The 16,577-nt window shown below is 44.0% G+C and overlaps 1 long non-coding RNA gene across 1 annotated transcript; it reads left to right on the plus strand.

Moving 5' to 3' along the window:
- The first annotated feature begins 556 nt into the window (after positions 1-556).
- On the plus strand, positions 557-11,996 carry LOC309369386. Its single transcript, XR_014168078.1, has 2 exons — positions 557-1,070; positions 11,434-11,996. It is a non-coding gene; the product is annotated as an uncharacterized lncRNA (long non-coding RNA).
- The last annotated feature ends 4,581 nt before the right edge of the window (positions 11,997-16,577 follow it).

Here is a 16,577-nt window from a genome sequence, read left to right on the forward strand (position 1 = left end):
TGGCTTAGTCATGCTGGCCACATGACCTGGAAAGCTGTACGCCAGCTCCCAATGCCAATAAAGCGAGATGAGCGCCACAACCCCAGAGTTAGTCACGACTGGCCCTAATGGTCAGGGGTCCCTTTACCTTTTTACCTTCAGCAGAGCTTGGTCAACTTAATGCCAACTGAGCCTGTCTGAGCCTGATATCAGGCAGCTGAGCCAGGGATCCCAGTGCATCCTAAGCTGCTCATCCCAGAGGATCTTGTCATAGGATTGCCTCCTAAACAAATATCTATGAATGGGTTGTGGGGTGTTGTTGTTTTTAAGAAAACACTGATAGGCAAAAAGCATGCAACTCAATGGTTAAAGTGCCTGAAAGCTCAATCTCAAAATGCAGCAGAAACCTGCATATCTTAATTCTTATAATTAAGGAGGAAACCATCACTAATTTTCTCCAGAGTTTTCTTAATCAGACAAACGGACTTGCAGTAAAGTAAGGTTAATATCAGGCTTCCGTTAATTCGCAGGTGAGGAACCTTTGGCCCTCCAGATGTTGTATTGCACCAACTCCCATCAACCCCAGTCAAAATGGCCAGTTGTCAGGAGGGATGGGAGTTCTAGTTCAACAACATCTGGAAGGCGACAGGTTCCCCATCTCGGAGCTAAGGCTTATGCGTAAAATGCCAGTAAATTGTACACAAGCCTGAACTCTAAATCCTCTTTCATGCTGGCAAGATCACGGAGGTTAATTAATGGGAAGAGAACTGGAGGGACAACGCGGAAAGGGTCTTAATTTCCCTGTTGCTTCCTGCCACATCGAGAAAGAATTAGGGGGTGTGCTTGTGGGGTTGCTAGGCAACAAATTATATACAGTTCCACACTCATTCCTTCCTTTCCCTATACCAGCCTTAGCCCTGCACAAATCTCCCCCTATAGTAAATTTAAAAAAGAGGGAGCTTCAGGCGACACTTTTCAGCAGATGGGGAGTGTGGCCAGAGAACAAACTGCCCCTGCAAAGCTTGGTTCTAAGTTGTTCCTCAGGCCAGTCTAGCTGCAAACTATGACACTGAAGCAAGTTGTGGGTCAAGGTCGTTTCTGCTCCTTTCCCTTTCTATTGATTTCGTATATTTTTATTTATTTTCTTATTTATTGAACTTATATGCCACCCTACGTCTGAGGAACACAGAGTGGCTTACATTACTTATGTGAGTTACAGCTAAGGAGAAACCTGAGCTTGATATAACAACAACAACAACAACAACAACATTTATTTATACCCTGCCCTCCCCGGCCAGAGCTGGGCTCAGGGCAGCTAACATCCGTAAAAATTACAGTAAAAACATAATAGGGGAAGAAGAAAAAAACAATTTAAAATACAGGTTAAAATACAATTTAAAATGCAGCCTCATGTTAAAAGTAGCCCATAGATCACATAAAGGGAGGGAAACATAAGGGTCAGACTGAGTCCAAACGAAAGGCCAGGCAGAACAGCTCTGTCTTGCGGGCCTTGCGGAAAGAAATGAAGGAATTACAGCTAAAGAATCTGTGACAGATAACCATCCAACCTCTGTTTAAATACCTACAATGTAGGAGAGTCCGGTACCCTCTGAGGGAGTCCACTGTGACAGACTTTGGTCACAAAAATTTCAGTGGTGCCCTGCACAAAGCCAACATTTGACACACCCCTGCTTCTCATCTTCCATTCTGCTCAGTTCACGATGTTCTAGAGCCCTGCAGAGCCCTCTAGTGTTAGCTCCCAGTGCGATGGAACCCAAATCCTCCTCTGGAGCCCAGTCACATCTGAATACCACTAGGTGGGCATTGCAAGTGGGAAAAGTGCTGTTGCATTGTTGTCCTGCTAGAGGGCTTCTCATAGGTGTCTGGGCAGCCACTGTGAGAACAGGATGCTGGACTAGATGGGTTGCTGGCCTGAACCAGCAAGCCTCTTCTTTAAAAGCATAAGATCTACCAGCCTAAAAAAGTTACATAGAAACATAAGGTAAAGGTCCAGTCGTGGCCGACTCTGGGGTTGCTGCACTCATCTCGCTTTATTGGCCGAGGGAGCCGGCATACAGCTTCTGAGTCATAAGCCACTTCTGGAGAACAAGAGCAGCGCACGGAAACACCGTTTACCTTCCCACCGGAGAGGTACCTATTTATCTACTAGCACTTGATGTGCTTTCAAACTGCTAGGTTGGCAGGAGCAGGGACCGAGCAACGGGAGCTCACCCCGTCGTGGGGATTCGAACCGCCTACCTTCTGATCGGCAAGTCCTAGGCTCTGTAGTTTAACCCACAGCGCCACCCACGTCCCACATAGAAACATAAGATGCTGCCTTATAGCAAGCAGACAATCAGTCCACCTAGCTCAACTGACAGCAATTCTCTCCTGTTTCAGACTGAGGACATTCCCAGCCCTACCTAGAGAAGTCAAGACTTGAACCCGGGACCTTCTGCCTTTGCTCCTAAGCTACCTTTCCCCAATCACACCTATGATGGGTCCTTATACAAACATGAAAGCTGACATGTGAAGCTGCAGTCGTCAGGGGATGCCATGCAAGTATGAACCACCATTCTACAAGATTCACCTTATGACTTGAATGGGATGCGAAGCTGGAGAGTAAAAAAGAAAGAAAGAAGCATGTAGCAAGCTGCCAAAGAACCCCATCCCAATAGCAACAAAATGGCTTAAATCTTGATTCTCATGGTTCAGCCATGTCCCACTTAAATGCCCGCCATAGTGAATGTGAGGCACGTGCTGATTACAAGATTTGTGCTGTTGGAGAGCCAGCAGCAGGCCTGTGGTTCAGGCGTTAAACTCAGCGGCCGCCGTCAGTCTCTGAGACATTTAACTCGTTGCCAATTTGTAAGCTGCTCAGCATCTATTGGAGAGGGTGGAGTTTGGAGAACAGAAGGTTCAGCCAGGCAGAGACGATGAAATGAGCTATCGTTTAAAAAGAGGAATTGCATGACTAACGGTTTAGGAGAAGAGGAGAAAACAAACCACTTCATCTCCCCAGCCCTCCTTCAAACTGACAAAGAAATAGTCACGATACAAAATGGATCTCAGGAAAGTAAATGGTAGACATGGGTACCGTTATTTAACTTCACTTCCACACACCACGGGGTCACCATTGGAGTCCTTGATCAACGCTTGTTCCTTATTTCACTTGGCTGCTCCCACCAAATATACAGCCACGATCTGGATTGCTTCTTTACAATGAGATTCTTTGATGAAAGCAGTTAAGGGTACTGAAATGCTCAGCTCTTGGGCTTCTAGCTCAAAAACCCCATTCATGAAACAGAGCACAGAAGTATGGAGGAACTCATGGAATGAGGACAGAAACAGGATAGAATTGCTAGACCAATCTACCTGTTTGTCCATTTGATGCTTTATACCTGAAGGAGCGTCTCCACCCCCATCGTTCAACCCAGACACTGAGGTCCAGCGCCGAGGGCCTGCTGGCGGTTCCCTCACTGCAAAAAGTGAATTTACAGGGAAACAACCAGAGGGCCTTCTTGGTAGTGGCTCCCGCCCCATGCAAATCCCTCCTGTCAGATGTCAATGAAATAAACAACTACCTTGACTTTTCAAAGACATCTGAAGGCAGTTTTTAATGTTTGTTTTGCTGTGCTTGATGTTTCAATTTGTTGGAAGGTGCCCAAGGTGGCTGTGGCAACCCAGGCAGATGGGTGGCATATACAGTGGTACCTCGGGTTAAGTACTTAATTCGTTCTGAAGGTCTGTACTTAACCTGAAACTGTTCTTAACCTGAAGCACCACTTTAGCTAATGGGGCCTCCTGCTGCCGCCGCACCGCCGAAGCCCGATTTCTGTTCTTATCCTGAAGCATAGTTCTTAACCTGAAGCACTATTTCTAGGTTAGCAGAGTGTGTAATCTGAAGCGTATTTTACCTGAAGCGTATGTAACCCGAGGTACCACTGTAAATAACAAATTGATGATGATGATGTTTGCAACATTCAGTGAAGCTGAATGTTGGAAGATTCAGGAAAAACAAAAGAAAGTACATAATCAGACAGAGCATTGTTAAACTCTGGCATTTACTCCCATAAGCTGTAGCAGTGACGGCCACCAACTTGGAAGGCTTTGAAAGAGGATTAGACAAATTTGTGGAGGGTAAGGCTCTCAGTGGCATCTAGCCACAATGGCTATGTTCCACCTCCACTATCAGAGACAGAAGGCTTTGCAATACCAGTTGTCAGGAATTGCAGAGTGATGTTTCTCTCAGGTGTTTCTTGCAGGCTTCTTGGGGGAATCTGGTTGACCACCATGAGACCAGATGCTGGACCAGATGGGCCTTGGCCTTTCCTGATGTACGTACACCACACTGGCTCACACTGCTGCAACCCAGGAAAAGCTTTCCTGTTCCTGTCAAGCAGACCTGCAAGAAGAACAAAGGGAGGTGGGGAAATATAACTTTTAGCATCTTGGACTTTGGACCTTGCATTAAGTCCACCTGGGGGCTGGAGTTGGTCATGTTTGTTTGAAAAGAAATGCCACACAGGGAAAGGAGGTATAACTAAGGATAGGGAGAGATCTTGCTGATTCAGGGGTGAAGCCAGAGCAGAATCTGCAGTGACAGATTGGGTTGTTGTTGTTGTTGTTGTTTAGTCATTTAGTTGTGTCTGATTCTTCGTGACCCCATGGACCACAGCACACCAGGCACTCCTGTCTTCCACTGCCTCCTGCAGTTTGGTCAAACTCATGCTGGTAGCTTCAAGAACACTGTCCAACCATGTCATCCTCTGTCGTCCCCTTCTTCTTGTGCCCTCCATTTTCCCAGCATCAGGGTCTTTTCCAGGGAGTCTTCTCTTCTCATGAGGTGGCCAAAGTATTGGAGCCTCAGGTTCAGGATCTGTCCTTCCAGTGAGCACTCAAGATTGGGTTGAGTTAATTGCAAATAACCTTTTGCCATTCTAGCTCTAAACATCAGTGCCTGTTCAGACCCTGGCACTGACTTCCAGGCACTACTGATTTTTAACTGAAAGGCCAATAGAAGACAAGCCGCAAGCAAGCAATCTATTATGGTCACAGACCAGTAAAATTCAATACAATGATAAAAGGCACATTGAGGGGCAAATACAAATAATTATGCAATTAAGCAAGCACAATGATTTTGTCCTGATCAGCATCGAGGTCAGAAAAAAACCTGGTAGCCCTCTTAGTGACACAAAAGGACACATTCTTTAAACAAATTAGCACCAAGTTTGCAGGAGATATAACTTTCTTTAAAGGGAGAATTAATCTTTCTCTACATTCACTATACGGGTTACAGTGTAGGAGGACCTGTTCAACAAATTCTACTGCTCTATCTCGACACAAACGTGTCCATTCATTAGTCCAGGACTTATTAATTCATCTATTTAACAGTGCTGATGGCACCACATTGAAGCAAGCCAGAGTTAATGCTGTCGTAGAATTTCAGATGGTTAATGTATACAGATATACAGCTGCGGTGATTCCCTAATTTATAGGAGAACAAGTTTTATTGGCTGAAGTTCTCAGATCCTGTAGATCTAGGCCTACTAGTCTTGGAGCAACCAAAAGTTGAGCTTTCTGTGACCCATAATTTCCCAAAACACCATAAGAAAAGCCCAGCCTGTGTTCCTTGGGAAGTTTCTGGGCCTAACCCCTGGGTAGGAAACAGAGCTACCTGGAAATGGGTTCTCAAATCAATCAAAAGTAAAGCTCAAATTGATGCATTTACATTTCTTAGCAACACTTGATAGCTATCTCTTCTCTTTTCCTTTTTTTCCTTTTTTAATTTTTTTATTTTATTCGCTCAACACATAACAACAACAAGAAGAAGACATATTACACTATAATAAGAACACCAGTCACACATTACATAAAGAATTAATACAAATTCCATAATCCATAAACTGTAATGGTCTCTTCCTTTTAAATCCGACTTCCCATCTACTCCATAAATCTAATTACCATTCTTTTTTGCCAATACATGTTATTGCTATCATCTCAAATCAGTTCAAAATGTATTATATCATAGATAGTTATCTCTTCTTAGCACTCTCACGTTCTTCTGTTCATCATTGGACAAGTGGGATCTGCAGCAAATTGTTGCAGTCTGAAGTTCTCCCATTCTGTGTCCTATCTATCCATTCTGCCTCTCCCTGGTTTTTCACCCTCACCCATAATCCAGCATTCTGTGGCCACTGAGCTGTTTACTGTTTCTGAATCCCACCCCCAATTTGGGTTGTCCCCCCACCCTTAATTTTAATTTTCTACCTCTGCAAATCTTGGGGTTTCCCCTAGTCTGCTTGCTCCCCTTATGCATAGATGGGACCATTTTAGTAACAGAAGGTGCCACACTCATAGAATAAGTTCAAAAACTTATATATGTAGGATTTATTATGCAGCCTAAAAAGCAGAGACATCACCTTGCCAACAAAAATCCGTATAGTTAAAGCCACGGTTTTCCCAGTAGTGATGTATGGAAGTGAGAGCTGGACCATAAAGAAGGCTGATCGTCGAAAAATGGATGCTTTTGAATTATGGTGCTGGAGGAGACTCTTGAGGTTCCCATGGACTGCAAGAAGATCAAACCTCTCCATTCTGAAGGAAATCAGCCCTGAGTGCTCACTGGAAGGACAGATCCTGAAGCTGAGGTTCCAATACTTTGGCCACCTCATGAGAAGAGAAGACTCCCTGGAAAAGAACCTGATGTTGGGAAAGATTGAGGGCACAAGGAGAAGGGGATGACAGAGGACGAGATGGTTGGACAGTGTTCTCGAAGCTACCAACATGAGCTTGACCAAGCTGCGGGAGGCAGTGGAAGACAGGAGTGCCTGGTGTGCTCTGGTCCATGGGGTCACGAAGATTCGGACACGACTAAACAACAATTATCCAGCCTGACTTGCTTCTGGGTTGCATCCATGGCTACTGAACACAAAGGCTAAATTCTACCTCTACTGCCATTATGCTTCTGAATACCAGTAGCTGGAAATTGCCGGGGGCGAGACAGAGTGCTGTCACTCTGAGGCCCTACTTATAAGCTTCCCACAGGTATCTGGTTGGAATCTGTGAGAATAGAGCAGCAGGCTAGATGAACCATTGGTCTGATCCTACAAGTCATACATCTTCTGTTCTTAGGCTCATCATCTCCTCCCAGCCTGAACATTTTGAGAGAATTCTACGAGAAGTTACCAGTTTCATCACCGTTGTCCGTTCTGAAGGAAACTTTCCACCAGGCATGGGGGAGAAACCTGATCCAATTTCCATTTAATGGCAAACCTTCCTCAGCTGAACTTTCCAAAAACACAGACATCCTTCGAAGCGGCCACTTTTCCAAATTTTGCAATGCTGTTCTCCAACCACTGGGATAAAAATGTGCATTAAAAATGCACATATGAGTGAAACGAACGCATACAATATGTGGGGGGGAATAGCTTAGCAAAAAAATGTGCAAATGGGGAGAAACGGGCACCTAAATGCGGGTGAATTTTCATGAGGACTCAAAAGAAAAATTGCAAACCAATGTGGAAATGCTGAGAACTGAACTCAAGGGTGGAAAAATGAGAAACTGAGAGAAACCAAAATTGACTGCTGCACCCACCTCTACTTTCCACACAAAGGTTGCCTTGAACTTTCCAGTGCTTGGGGAAAGACCAACGCAAGAGTCATAAAAACTCTTAAATTCTAAAGAAAACTGCAGATAAAACAGAAGAGGGCTGTTTTCCCTTGTCCAGATGAAAAATGACAGTAACTCTGATAATGAAGTAGCTCTTGGGCTGCATCTCATCTATCTTGCCAGCATTCTGCTTTCTTTGTGCTGACCCACCTCTGATGCAATACCACATAATGGAAAGTCTGGATGTGCAGAGAGGTAAAGGATGTTCTCGGGTACTTTCTCTGTTTCTTTGTTTCTTCTTACTTTATTTGTTTTCTTTCCAACCAGTTGCCCAAAGGGAAATACCCACCGACTTCGGTATTTGCTATCAAAATAAAATCAATATTTAAGAACAGCCAATTACATTATTATTATGTTTAGTGATTGATTTATAAAAATGGCCCTATACCCGGAGGTCTCAGAGCAGTTCACAGAATAAAATCAAAATATAAAACCACAAAATACATAATCAAAATAAAAACAACAACCCAATAAACCCGCACAAAAAAATACATTTTAAAAGAGCATAGAATGTCAATCAAACCAACCAAAGGTCTGGTTTAAAAGGAATGTTTTGCCTGGTGCCTAAAGGTGTATAATGAAGGTGCCAGGTGAACTTACTTGGAGACAACATTCCACAGACAGGGAGCCACTGCAGAGAAGGCCCCTGTCTCATGTTGCCACCCTCTCGAGGAGGAGGCACATGAAGGAAGGCCTCAGAAGATGATCTCAGGGTCTGGGTAGGTTCATATGGAAAGAGGTGGTCCTTGAGGTATAGCAGTCCTGAGCCGTTTAAGGCTTTAGAGGTCAAAGGCAGCACTTTGAATTGGGCCCAGAAACTAATTGGTAGCCGGTGCAGTTGGACCAGGATCGGTGTAATATGCTCAACCTGTCTTGCTCCGTTGAGCAACCTGGCCACTGAATTCTGCACTAGCTGAAGTTTCTGAACCATCTTCAGAGACGGCCCTATGTATAACACACTGTAGTAATCTAATCTTGAGATTACCAGCGCATAGACAACCAGCATAGCATAGACAGGCTATCCCTGTCCAGATAGGGGTGTAGCTGGGCCATCAGCCGAAGCTGACAGAAGGCACTTCAGGCCACTGAGGCCACCTGAGCCTCGAGTGACAGCAAAGGGTCCAGGAGTACCCCCAAGCTAGGTACCTGCTCCTTCAGAGAAAGTGTAACCCCATCAAGAGCAGGTGATCTCCTACCCATCTGGTCTAGGGAACCACCCACTAACAGTGCCTCAGTCTTATTTGGATTGAGTTTCAGTTTGTTGGCTCTCATCCAGTCCATTGCCTCACCTGCAGGTATAAAGGGGAAATAGAGCTGAGTGTCATCAGAATACTGCTGACAACGTACTGACAACTACTCCCAGCAGTTTCATGTAGATGTTAAACAACGTAGGGGATAGGATTGAGCTCTGTGGAAACCCACATTGAAGCTTCTATGGGGCTGAAAAGCATTCCCCAAGCAACACCCTCTGGGAATGACCATCCAAGTAGGACTGGAACCACCACAAAGTGGTATCACCCACCACTAGTTTGGACAGTTGCTCCAGAAGGATACCATGGTCAATGGTATCAAAAGCCACTGAGAGGTCAAGAAGAATTAACAGGGACATGTTTCCCGTATCTCTCTCTCAACAGAGGTCATCATACAAGGTGATCAAAGCAGTTTCTGTGCCAAAACTGGGCCTAAACCCCAATTGAAATGGATCCAGAAAATTGGTTTCTTCCAAAAGTGCCTAGAATGGTCTATGACCCCTCACTCCAGAACCTTACTCAGGAAAGGAAAATTAGCAACTGGCTCTGGTAGTTAGTTAGGTTTTCTGAATCCAGGGAAGGTTTCATAAGGAGTGGTTTCACCAGTGCCTCCTTCAAACAGACAGGTTATATCTCATATAACTAGCAGCAGGCCAAGAGAGGATCAAATACTTAAGTCACTAGTCACTAAGACTGCAGGATTTGTAGATGGCATAGCTGAAATAATCAGAGCCACATAGAAATCTGCTTACTCTGTCGATTCATTTCATGAGAATTTATATATACAGTATATTTATATAAAGCCTTGCTGGATAGGACCAAAGGCTTATCTCGTCCAGCACCCTGTTATCAAAGTGACCAATCAGATTCCCACGCAAAATTCTTCTCATATACATTTTTGCAAAGCGATTTTCCCTAATGTAATGGATTCGTGTATATTTTTTCCACTAATATGTCCCTTCCCAGTTGAGTCCCAAAAATGTCACCATTTAAAAGTTCTTTCTAAGCTACCTCACTTCCCTAGCATAGAGATAGACCACATGTTTGGCAAGTCAAAAAAAATGTTTACTTACTAAATTCTTCAAAAGTCAGATTAATGTGCCTTTAATTACAGCAGTCAGAAAACATGCACAGGCAGTCAAAATGTTGCTTAGTTACAAAAGGTTATAGTTTCTAAATGATGGGTATGGAGAAAGGCTAGTTTAAGATTCCATTCTGATGTGAAACAAAAGAGGCTAGTTAAAGCAATGTGCTGGAGCAACCGAATCAGAGATACCAAAATCCACATGGAGAGAGAGAGAGATAACAAAGGCTTGGTGACCTATTTGCTCTCAAGGTGGGAAGTGATGTAGGATAAGCCTGGCAGGACAGTGTACTCTATGGTTTAACTCCTTTGTGCACTAATTAGATTCAAACATGCTAGAGTTATACGAGGCTAGAAACCTACATGCGGAAGGTCCCAGGTTCAAGCCTTGGTCTCTCCAAGGAGGGCTGGTGGGACCCCCTGCCTGAAACTTCAGAGAGCTGTTGCCAGTCAGTGTAGACAATACTACACTAGATGGACAAATCGTCCAACTTGGTATATGGGGACTTCCTATATACTTTACTCCAGTCTCCTTGTAAACGTTTCCTATCTGAGTTTCAAACAAAAGCAAAACAACAACAAAAAATGGAATAGAAAATAATAGCCCAGTTGCCCTAGAAATCTGAGACAACAACAACAACAACAACAACAACAATAATTTATTTATACCTCGCCCATCTGGCTGAGTTTCTCCAGCCACTCTGGGCAGCTTCCAATCAAGTGTTAGAAACAATACAGCATTAAATATTAAAAGCTTCCCTGAACAAGGCTGCCTTCAGATGCCTTTTAAAGAGAAGATAGCTGCTTATTCCTTCACATCTGAAGGGAGGGCATTCCACAGGGCAGGCGCCACTACCGAGAAGGCCCTCTGTCTGGTTCCCTGTAACCTCACTTCTCGCAATGGAGGAACCACCAGAAGGCCCTCAGAGCTGGACCCCAGCGTCCGGGCTGAATGATGGGGGTGGAGATGCTCCTTCAGGTATACAGGAACGAGGCCGTTCAGGGCTTTAAAGGTCAACACCAACACTTTGAACTGTGCTCAGAAACATACTGGGAGCCAATGCAGATCTCTCAGGACCGTTGTTATGTGGTCCCGGCGGCCACTCCCAGTCACCAGTCTAGCTGCCGCATTCTGGATTAATTGCTGTTTCCGGGTCACCTTCAAAGGTAGCCCCACATAGAGTGCATTGCAGTAGTCCAAGCTGGAGATAACCAGAGCATGCACCACTCTGGCAAGACAGTCCACAGGCAGGTAGGGTCTCAGCCTGTGAACCGTTGGAGCTGGTAAAGAAGCAACTTGGACCAATTTCTGCAATAACACACCTTCCTACCTCCAGATTTCAGCTTGCCGCTTTCGACGTCTTTCAATGTCATTAAAACCACATAATGCTGCAGTTCTGCATATGGAATAGCTTCTGTAGGATTGATTTTATTATATTTTCATACAGGGGGAAATAACAACAGTAAAGCTGGAAAGAAAATGAACAAGCAGACTCAGCCTAAGGCCTGACTGTGCCTGGAACAAAGGACCAACAGCAGGCGGAGAGCAGAAGCAGAGAAACAGCAACTGTAGAGAAAAGGAAGGATTCCTTCACTAGCAGCAACCTAAGAATGCAATCACTTCTTGGCTAACTGCTACCCCCTACCTGGTACTGCAGAAACCTGCACTCGGATATGATTTCTAGGAAGTAGAGCCAGACAGGATGTATTACACTTTGGGTCCAGGCAGGATTCAAACCAGAACTGCCATGGACATCGGTGAGGAAGGAGGGCAACTCCACCAAGCCTGTTATGATTCTAACAGCTATCAAGGCAGCTTTCTGGGGCAAGATCCACATGGCAGGAGTTGGCCTCCCAGCCTGAGTGTTGTTGTCATCACCTCCGCTGGATCTGGTCTGGGTTGGGTGGGTGCTTGCAAGCAATCGGGGTCCATTCTCGCATTAAGGGTGCTTGAGAATAGGATAATGGCCAAGGCTGTTGCTTGAATAATAAAACATTTTGTCGCGGCTTCGGTAGCTCATGGATGATGCTGTTTGGCTAAAATTGGGATGATGGCTAAGGTGTTTAGTTCTGGTCCAATTCAGGTTAGAAGCCAGTGGTCAGCAATATCAAAAGCAACACAATGGCCAGAAACAATAACAATATGAACAACTTTATGGAATAATTCAAAACATCAAAACTAACAAACTGAAGTCTCTGAAAGTCTCTGAAAGTCTTTAAATGAATCACGGTGCCGGACTTTAGTTGGCGGAGACCAAGCTGTGAAGCTTTGTATAATCAGCAAATGCCCAGTTCTGATGTCCAACTCTGAATTCTGCTGAACAGTGTTTCCGGATAACAACTACTGTTTCGTTGAATTCTTCATCAGCCAATTAGTTCAAGTTCTAGTTCAAGTAGAAAGATATGTAATTTCTTCATTAACCAATCTTTTTTCGAATAGATATAATGAAAAATACTCTGGAACAGTGCTCATGTGATTATGTAGTCGCATGAGCACTGTTCCAGAGTATTTTTCATTATATCTATTCGAAAAAAGATTGGTTAATGAAGAAATTACATATCTTTCTACTTACAAGTGTTGAGCTAATTGGCTGATGAAGAATTCAATAAAACAGTAGTTGTTATCCGGAAACACTGTTCAGCAGAGTTCAGAGTTGGACATCAGAATTGGACATTTGCTGATTATACAAAACTTCACTGCTTGGTCTCCGCCGGGTAAAGTCCGGCACCGTGATTCATTTAAAGACTTCCAGAGACTTCAGTTTGTTAGTTTTGATGTTTTGAATTATTCCATAAAGTTGTTCACATTGTTGTTTCTGGCCATCGTGTTGCTTTTGATATTGCTGACTCATATTTTGCAACATAGAAGCCAGTGGTAGCTGGCGGCGGTTATGATTGCTCCAATGCCCGGGTTGGAGATTATGATAGATATAATTAAGGGGTTCAATAGCAAAGGAGGGGGTTCGACCAACATTTTCGAGGATGGGCCCAAGAGCTTTATTAGCTGGCTAGTAAATAGTATAGTGGGATCATGTTGCAAATAGACTAATTGGGATAAATGTGAGTACATGTCTAGGACTAGGCTGGTGTTAATATCTATGTTACAGATGTTGGTTCATGCTAAGCTGGTTGTGGAAGATTCTATGCCTTCATTTATGAAGATGGCTGGGGGATAAGGCTGATTTTAAATGCTAGCTGGACTGCAGTTTTTGCATATGACATATGCCATCCTATTATTAAAGGGATAGGGTTTATAGCTGTTAGGATCGGGTGTGCTAGAATGAATAGCTGAGTGTATGAGAAGACTGTGCATACTACTGTCACGTGGATGTCAGTTGTAAGCTGGAGAACTTGTGCTTGGAGTCTGCTTTGCCCTCCTTCCTCCAGTGATGGCCATACTTGGCCCTCCAGCTGTTTTGGGACTACAACTCCCATCCTCCCTAGCTAACAGGACCAGTGGTCAGGGATGATGGGAATTGTAGTCCCAAAATAGCTGGAGGGCCAAGTTTGGCCATCACTGCGCTTACACCCTGGAGCAAGTCAAGTTGGTCTTAATCCCAGCTCCTATTTGCCCTGCCGCACCTTCAAGGCGAGGAGGGAGTTGTTCCTGGTTCCTATCCCCTCCAAGCCACATAACTCCGAGTGAGTGGTTCAAGTTCACCAGAGAGGTTATTCATACCCTTTCCGATGGATCACAGAGCCCTGTGTGCAATCGCTGGACTCGCTAATCTGAAATGTGCCACACCATTTCATGTTCCCCGTCTCCCTTTCCTGCACACACCTGAAGTGCAGTGTGGAATTGGCAAAAAAAAAAAAACTTCCCCAGCTGCAAGCCATTTGCAGCTGAAGAAAAAAAATCCCTACTGGACCCTGCTATGCCAACCAGCCAATTTCACACTGCATACTAGGTGGGTTGTCTAGGTGCTGCGACAACCTTTGAAGAAGGAGGTGGAAAGGATGGGAGGCCCTTTTATAGCTTCTGCCTTCCTCCACCCCACTGCTGGCAAATGACAGCATCAAGAACCAGAAGTGGCTTCCTGCCCCACTTCTCTCGCCACAAATGGGTTCCTGCTCAGACTCTTTCATAAGCAAGGTAGTGGGGAGTGATAAAAGCAGAACCCCTCCTGGGAAATAAAGGGGAAGTGTCGTGCTTCCCTGTGATAGGTTATCAGTGGGTTATATTTAGCAGGTGAGGCACACGAACGTGTGAAATTGCCCTGATTTGTGCAGTTTCTCAAAGCGAGAAATCCTAAGGGGAGAAATTGCTTAAGCAGGTAGAACCACGGTTCCTCCAGTTATATTTGTTATGACCCAAGGGGATGCAATTTCACTTTCTGAAAACCCAGGAAATGAAAAATGCATATTCCTTACTAATATGTGTCTAGCTATGAGTGATGTCAGCTGAAGGAAGGCTGTAAGAACAGAAGGCAAAGATTAATGGCTGCTCTTATAAATCTGTTGCTTACATTATTGAAAAGATCAAGCCATACCAGGCAAGGAAAAAAGGGTGTGAAATCGCAGAGTCAAAGTTCAGGGCAAGAAATAAAAATGAGCCACGTGAGAGCAGCTGGGGAACTGAACACACATATTGAATGGGGAGGATTTGCACAGTGGAAACTCTTTGAATTATCAAATATTGCACTGCTTTGCAAGTGGCTTTTTTTAAAAAAAAAATGCTTTGGGGGAAGGTTTTAAACACAGTTCTTTAAAGTACATGGCACAGATTGTACTATCAGAGCCTGCACACACAGCAGTCTTGAGTGGAGAGAGGCTTAATCAGAAACAAACGTGCAGTAATCAAAATATTGGCTAAAAAGATATTCTTTTTTTAATAATTTTTATTAACCGGCCAATCAAATCAAATTAAATCACATCACATAAATTCCGAATTACAAAGCCGAATTTTAAATTTTGTTGGGGGGACCCATATTTCAAGATCCGAAGGGGGATTCTGATCATCTTCTTGCTACTGCGTTAATGTCCAAATCAATCCAAATCAGTCCAAACAGAGTTCATAATTCTATCCAGTCTTATCTTGCTGTTTCCGCATCACATCTTGTTCATATATTTTCTCTTTTTTCTTTATGATCTCTTCTGATAGTGTCCTTAAGCCGATAAACACCAATAATAATCCAGTGTGAATTTTCCGTTCTTCCAATCCTCAAATCAAGATGGTTTCCATATATCATCAATTTCATAGATAACAGCGCTCTTTCCATCATTAATTACAGAACTGTCATTCTTAAGTCCCACTGAGGAGTTTCACCCACAATATAAAAACAGCTCTATTTCTCCTCTCAGACTTAAGTCCTCCGACAGAACTTCCCAATATGGCGACGGCATTTTTAACTGCGTCATTCCAAAGCTCTTATACCTTCCAAGCTCTTCTTAAAACATGCTTTGGTTCGAAAGTTTATCTCCACACAGCCTTAAATCCACAGCTTAAGTCCTTAAAACGACAATTCTGACTCGTGAGGGGAGGGGATTCTTGTTTAATCACATAAGGAAAGAAAGGAACGTTTTTTCCCCTCCCCCATCAGTCATTTGCCATACCGTATCTTGGCGTATCTTCTCATGTTTTATTCTTGTCTTGTTTTATCAGAGATCTCTTCGTTAGCAGTCTTTACTCCCCCTCCTTCCTTGAGATATGTGCATTCCTTCATCCAAATTGTTTCTTTTGAAGTTCTTGCAGCTAGTGGCGCGGATCAGGGACGGCGTCCAGGAGTGCCGGAATCCCACAGGAGGGCTTTGTGCCTAGTGCCCCCATCCCCACAAATTCGGGGGTGGTATAGGGCACAGCAGGCAAGGGCAGTCCCCCCCACACCATCCGGGGGGGGGGGGTAGGGAGGCTAATTACTCCCATCATAGCCTCCAAATTACCTTGTGTGGGTCGGAGAGATGTTATTGTCAGCCATCTTCCGATGCGCCCCCTAGTGGCCCCCCAAGATATTCATACAGAATATCCATCCTGCTTATAAACCATATAAATACACACAACTTCCACTTTGCTGCATTGAGGAAGAGACTGTACTGAATATTCCAGTCTAGCAGTTCTGTGAGACTAGTTGCAGATCTACACTCATGGTTTATAATGTTAGGGAATCATTTTCATAACGTAGATGGGCACATCACGTTTTGTTTGTAACGTTAATAATGCGTTATTAAAACTGGAAATAGGGAAGCTGCATCGTTATGGACAAAACAAAGCAAGGAATGTTTTTAAATTACCTTTCAACTATTATCTTGTACATGCTTTTAGCTTTCTGTGTTTTATTCATGCTCCTTTTAATTTTGGTGAGCCGCCTTGATTCCCAGTTCTGGGAGGAAGGCGCTATATAAATAAATATAAAAATAATAGTGATGATGATATTTGATGTCCAGTCAGGGGCTTACAAAGTAATGAAATGCCTGTTCTGGATCTGTGATGACACTGGACAGCACTGAGCACACAGCAACTGGAGGTTGTAAATTCATTAGTGCTCTTTCTAATTATATAATGGGCCTCTTGTCAGAGAAACAATCTTTATTAATGAGGCATCTGTATGGCTTTGCCTCGGGGGGTGTTAAAATGTGACAAGTTGGCTACATGCAG

The sequence above is a fragment of the Podarcis melisellensis genome (assembly GCF_964234715.1).
Source record: "Podarcis melisellensis genome assembly, chromosome: 4".
NCBI classification, from domain to species: Eukaryota; Metazoa; Chordata; class Lepidosauria; order Squamata; family Lacertidae; genus Podarcis; species Podarcis melisellensis.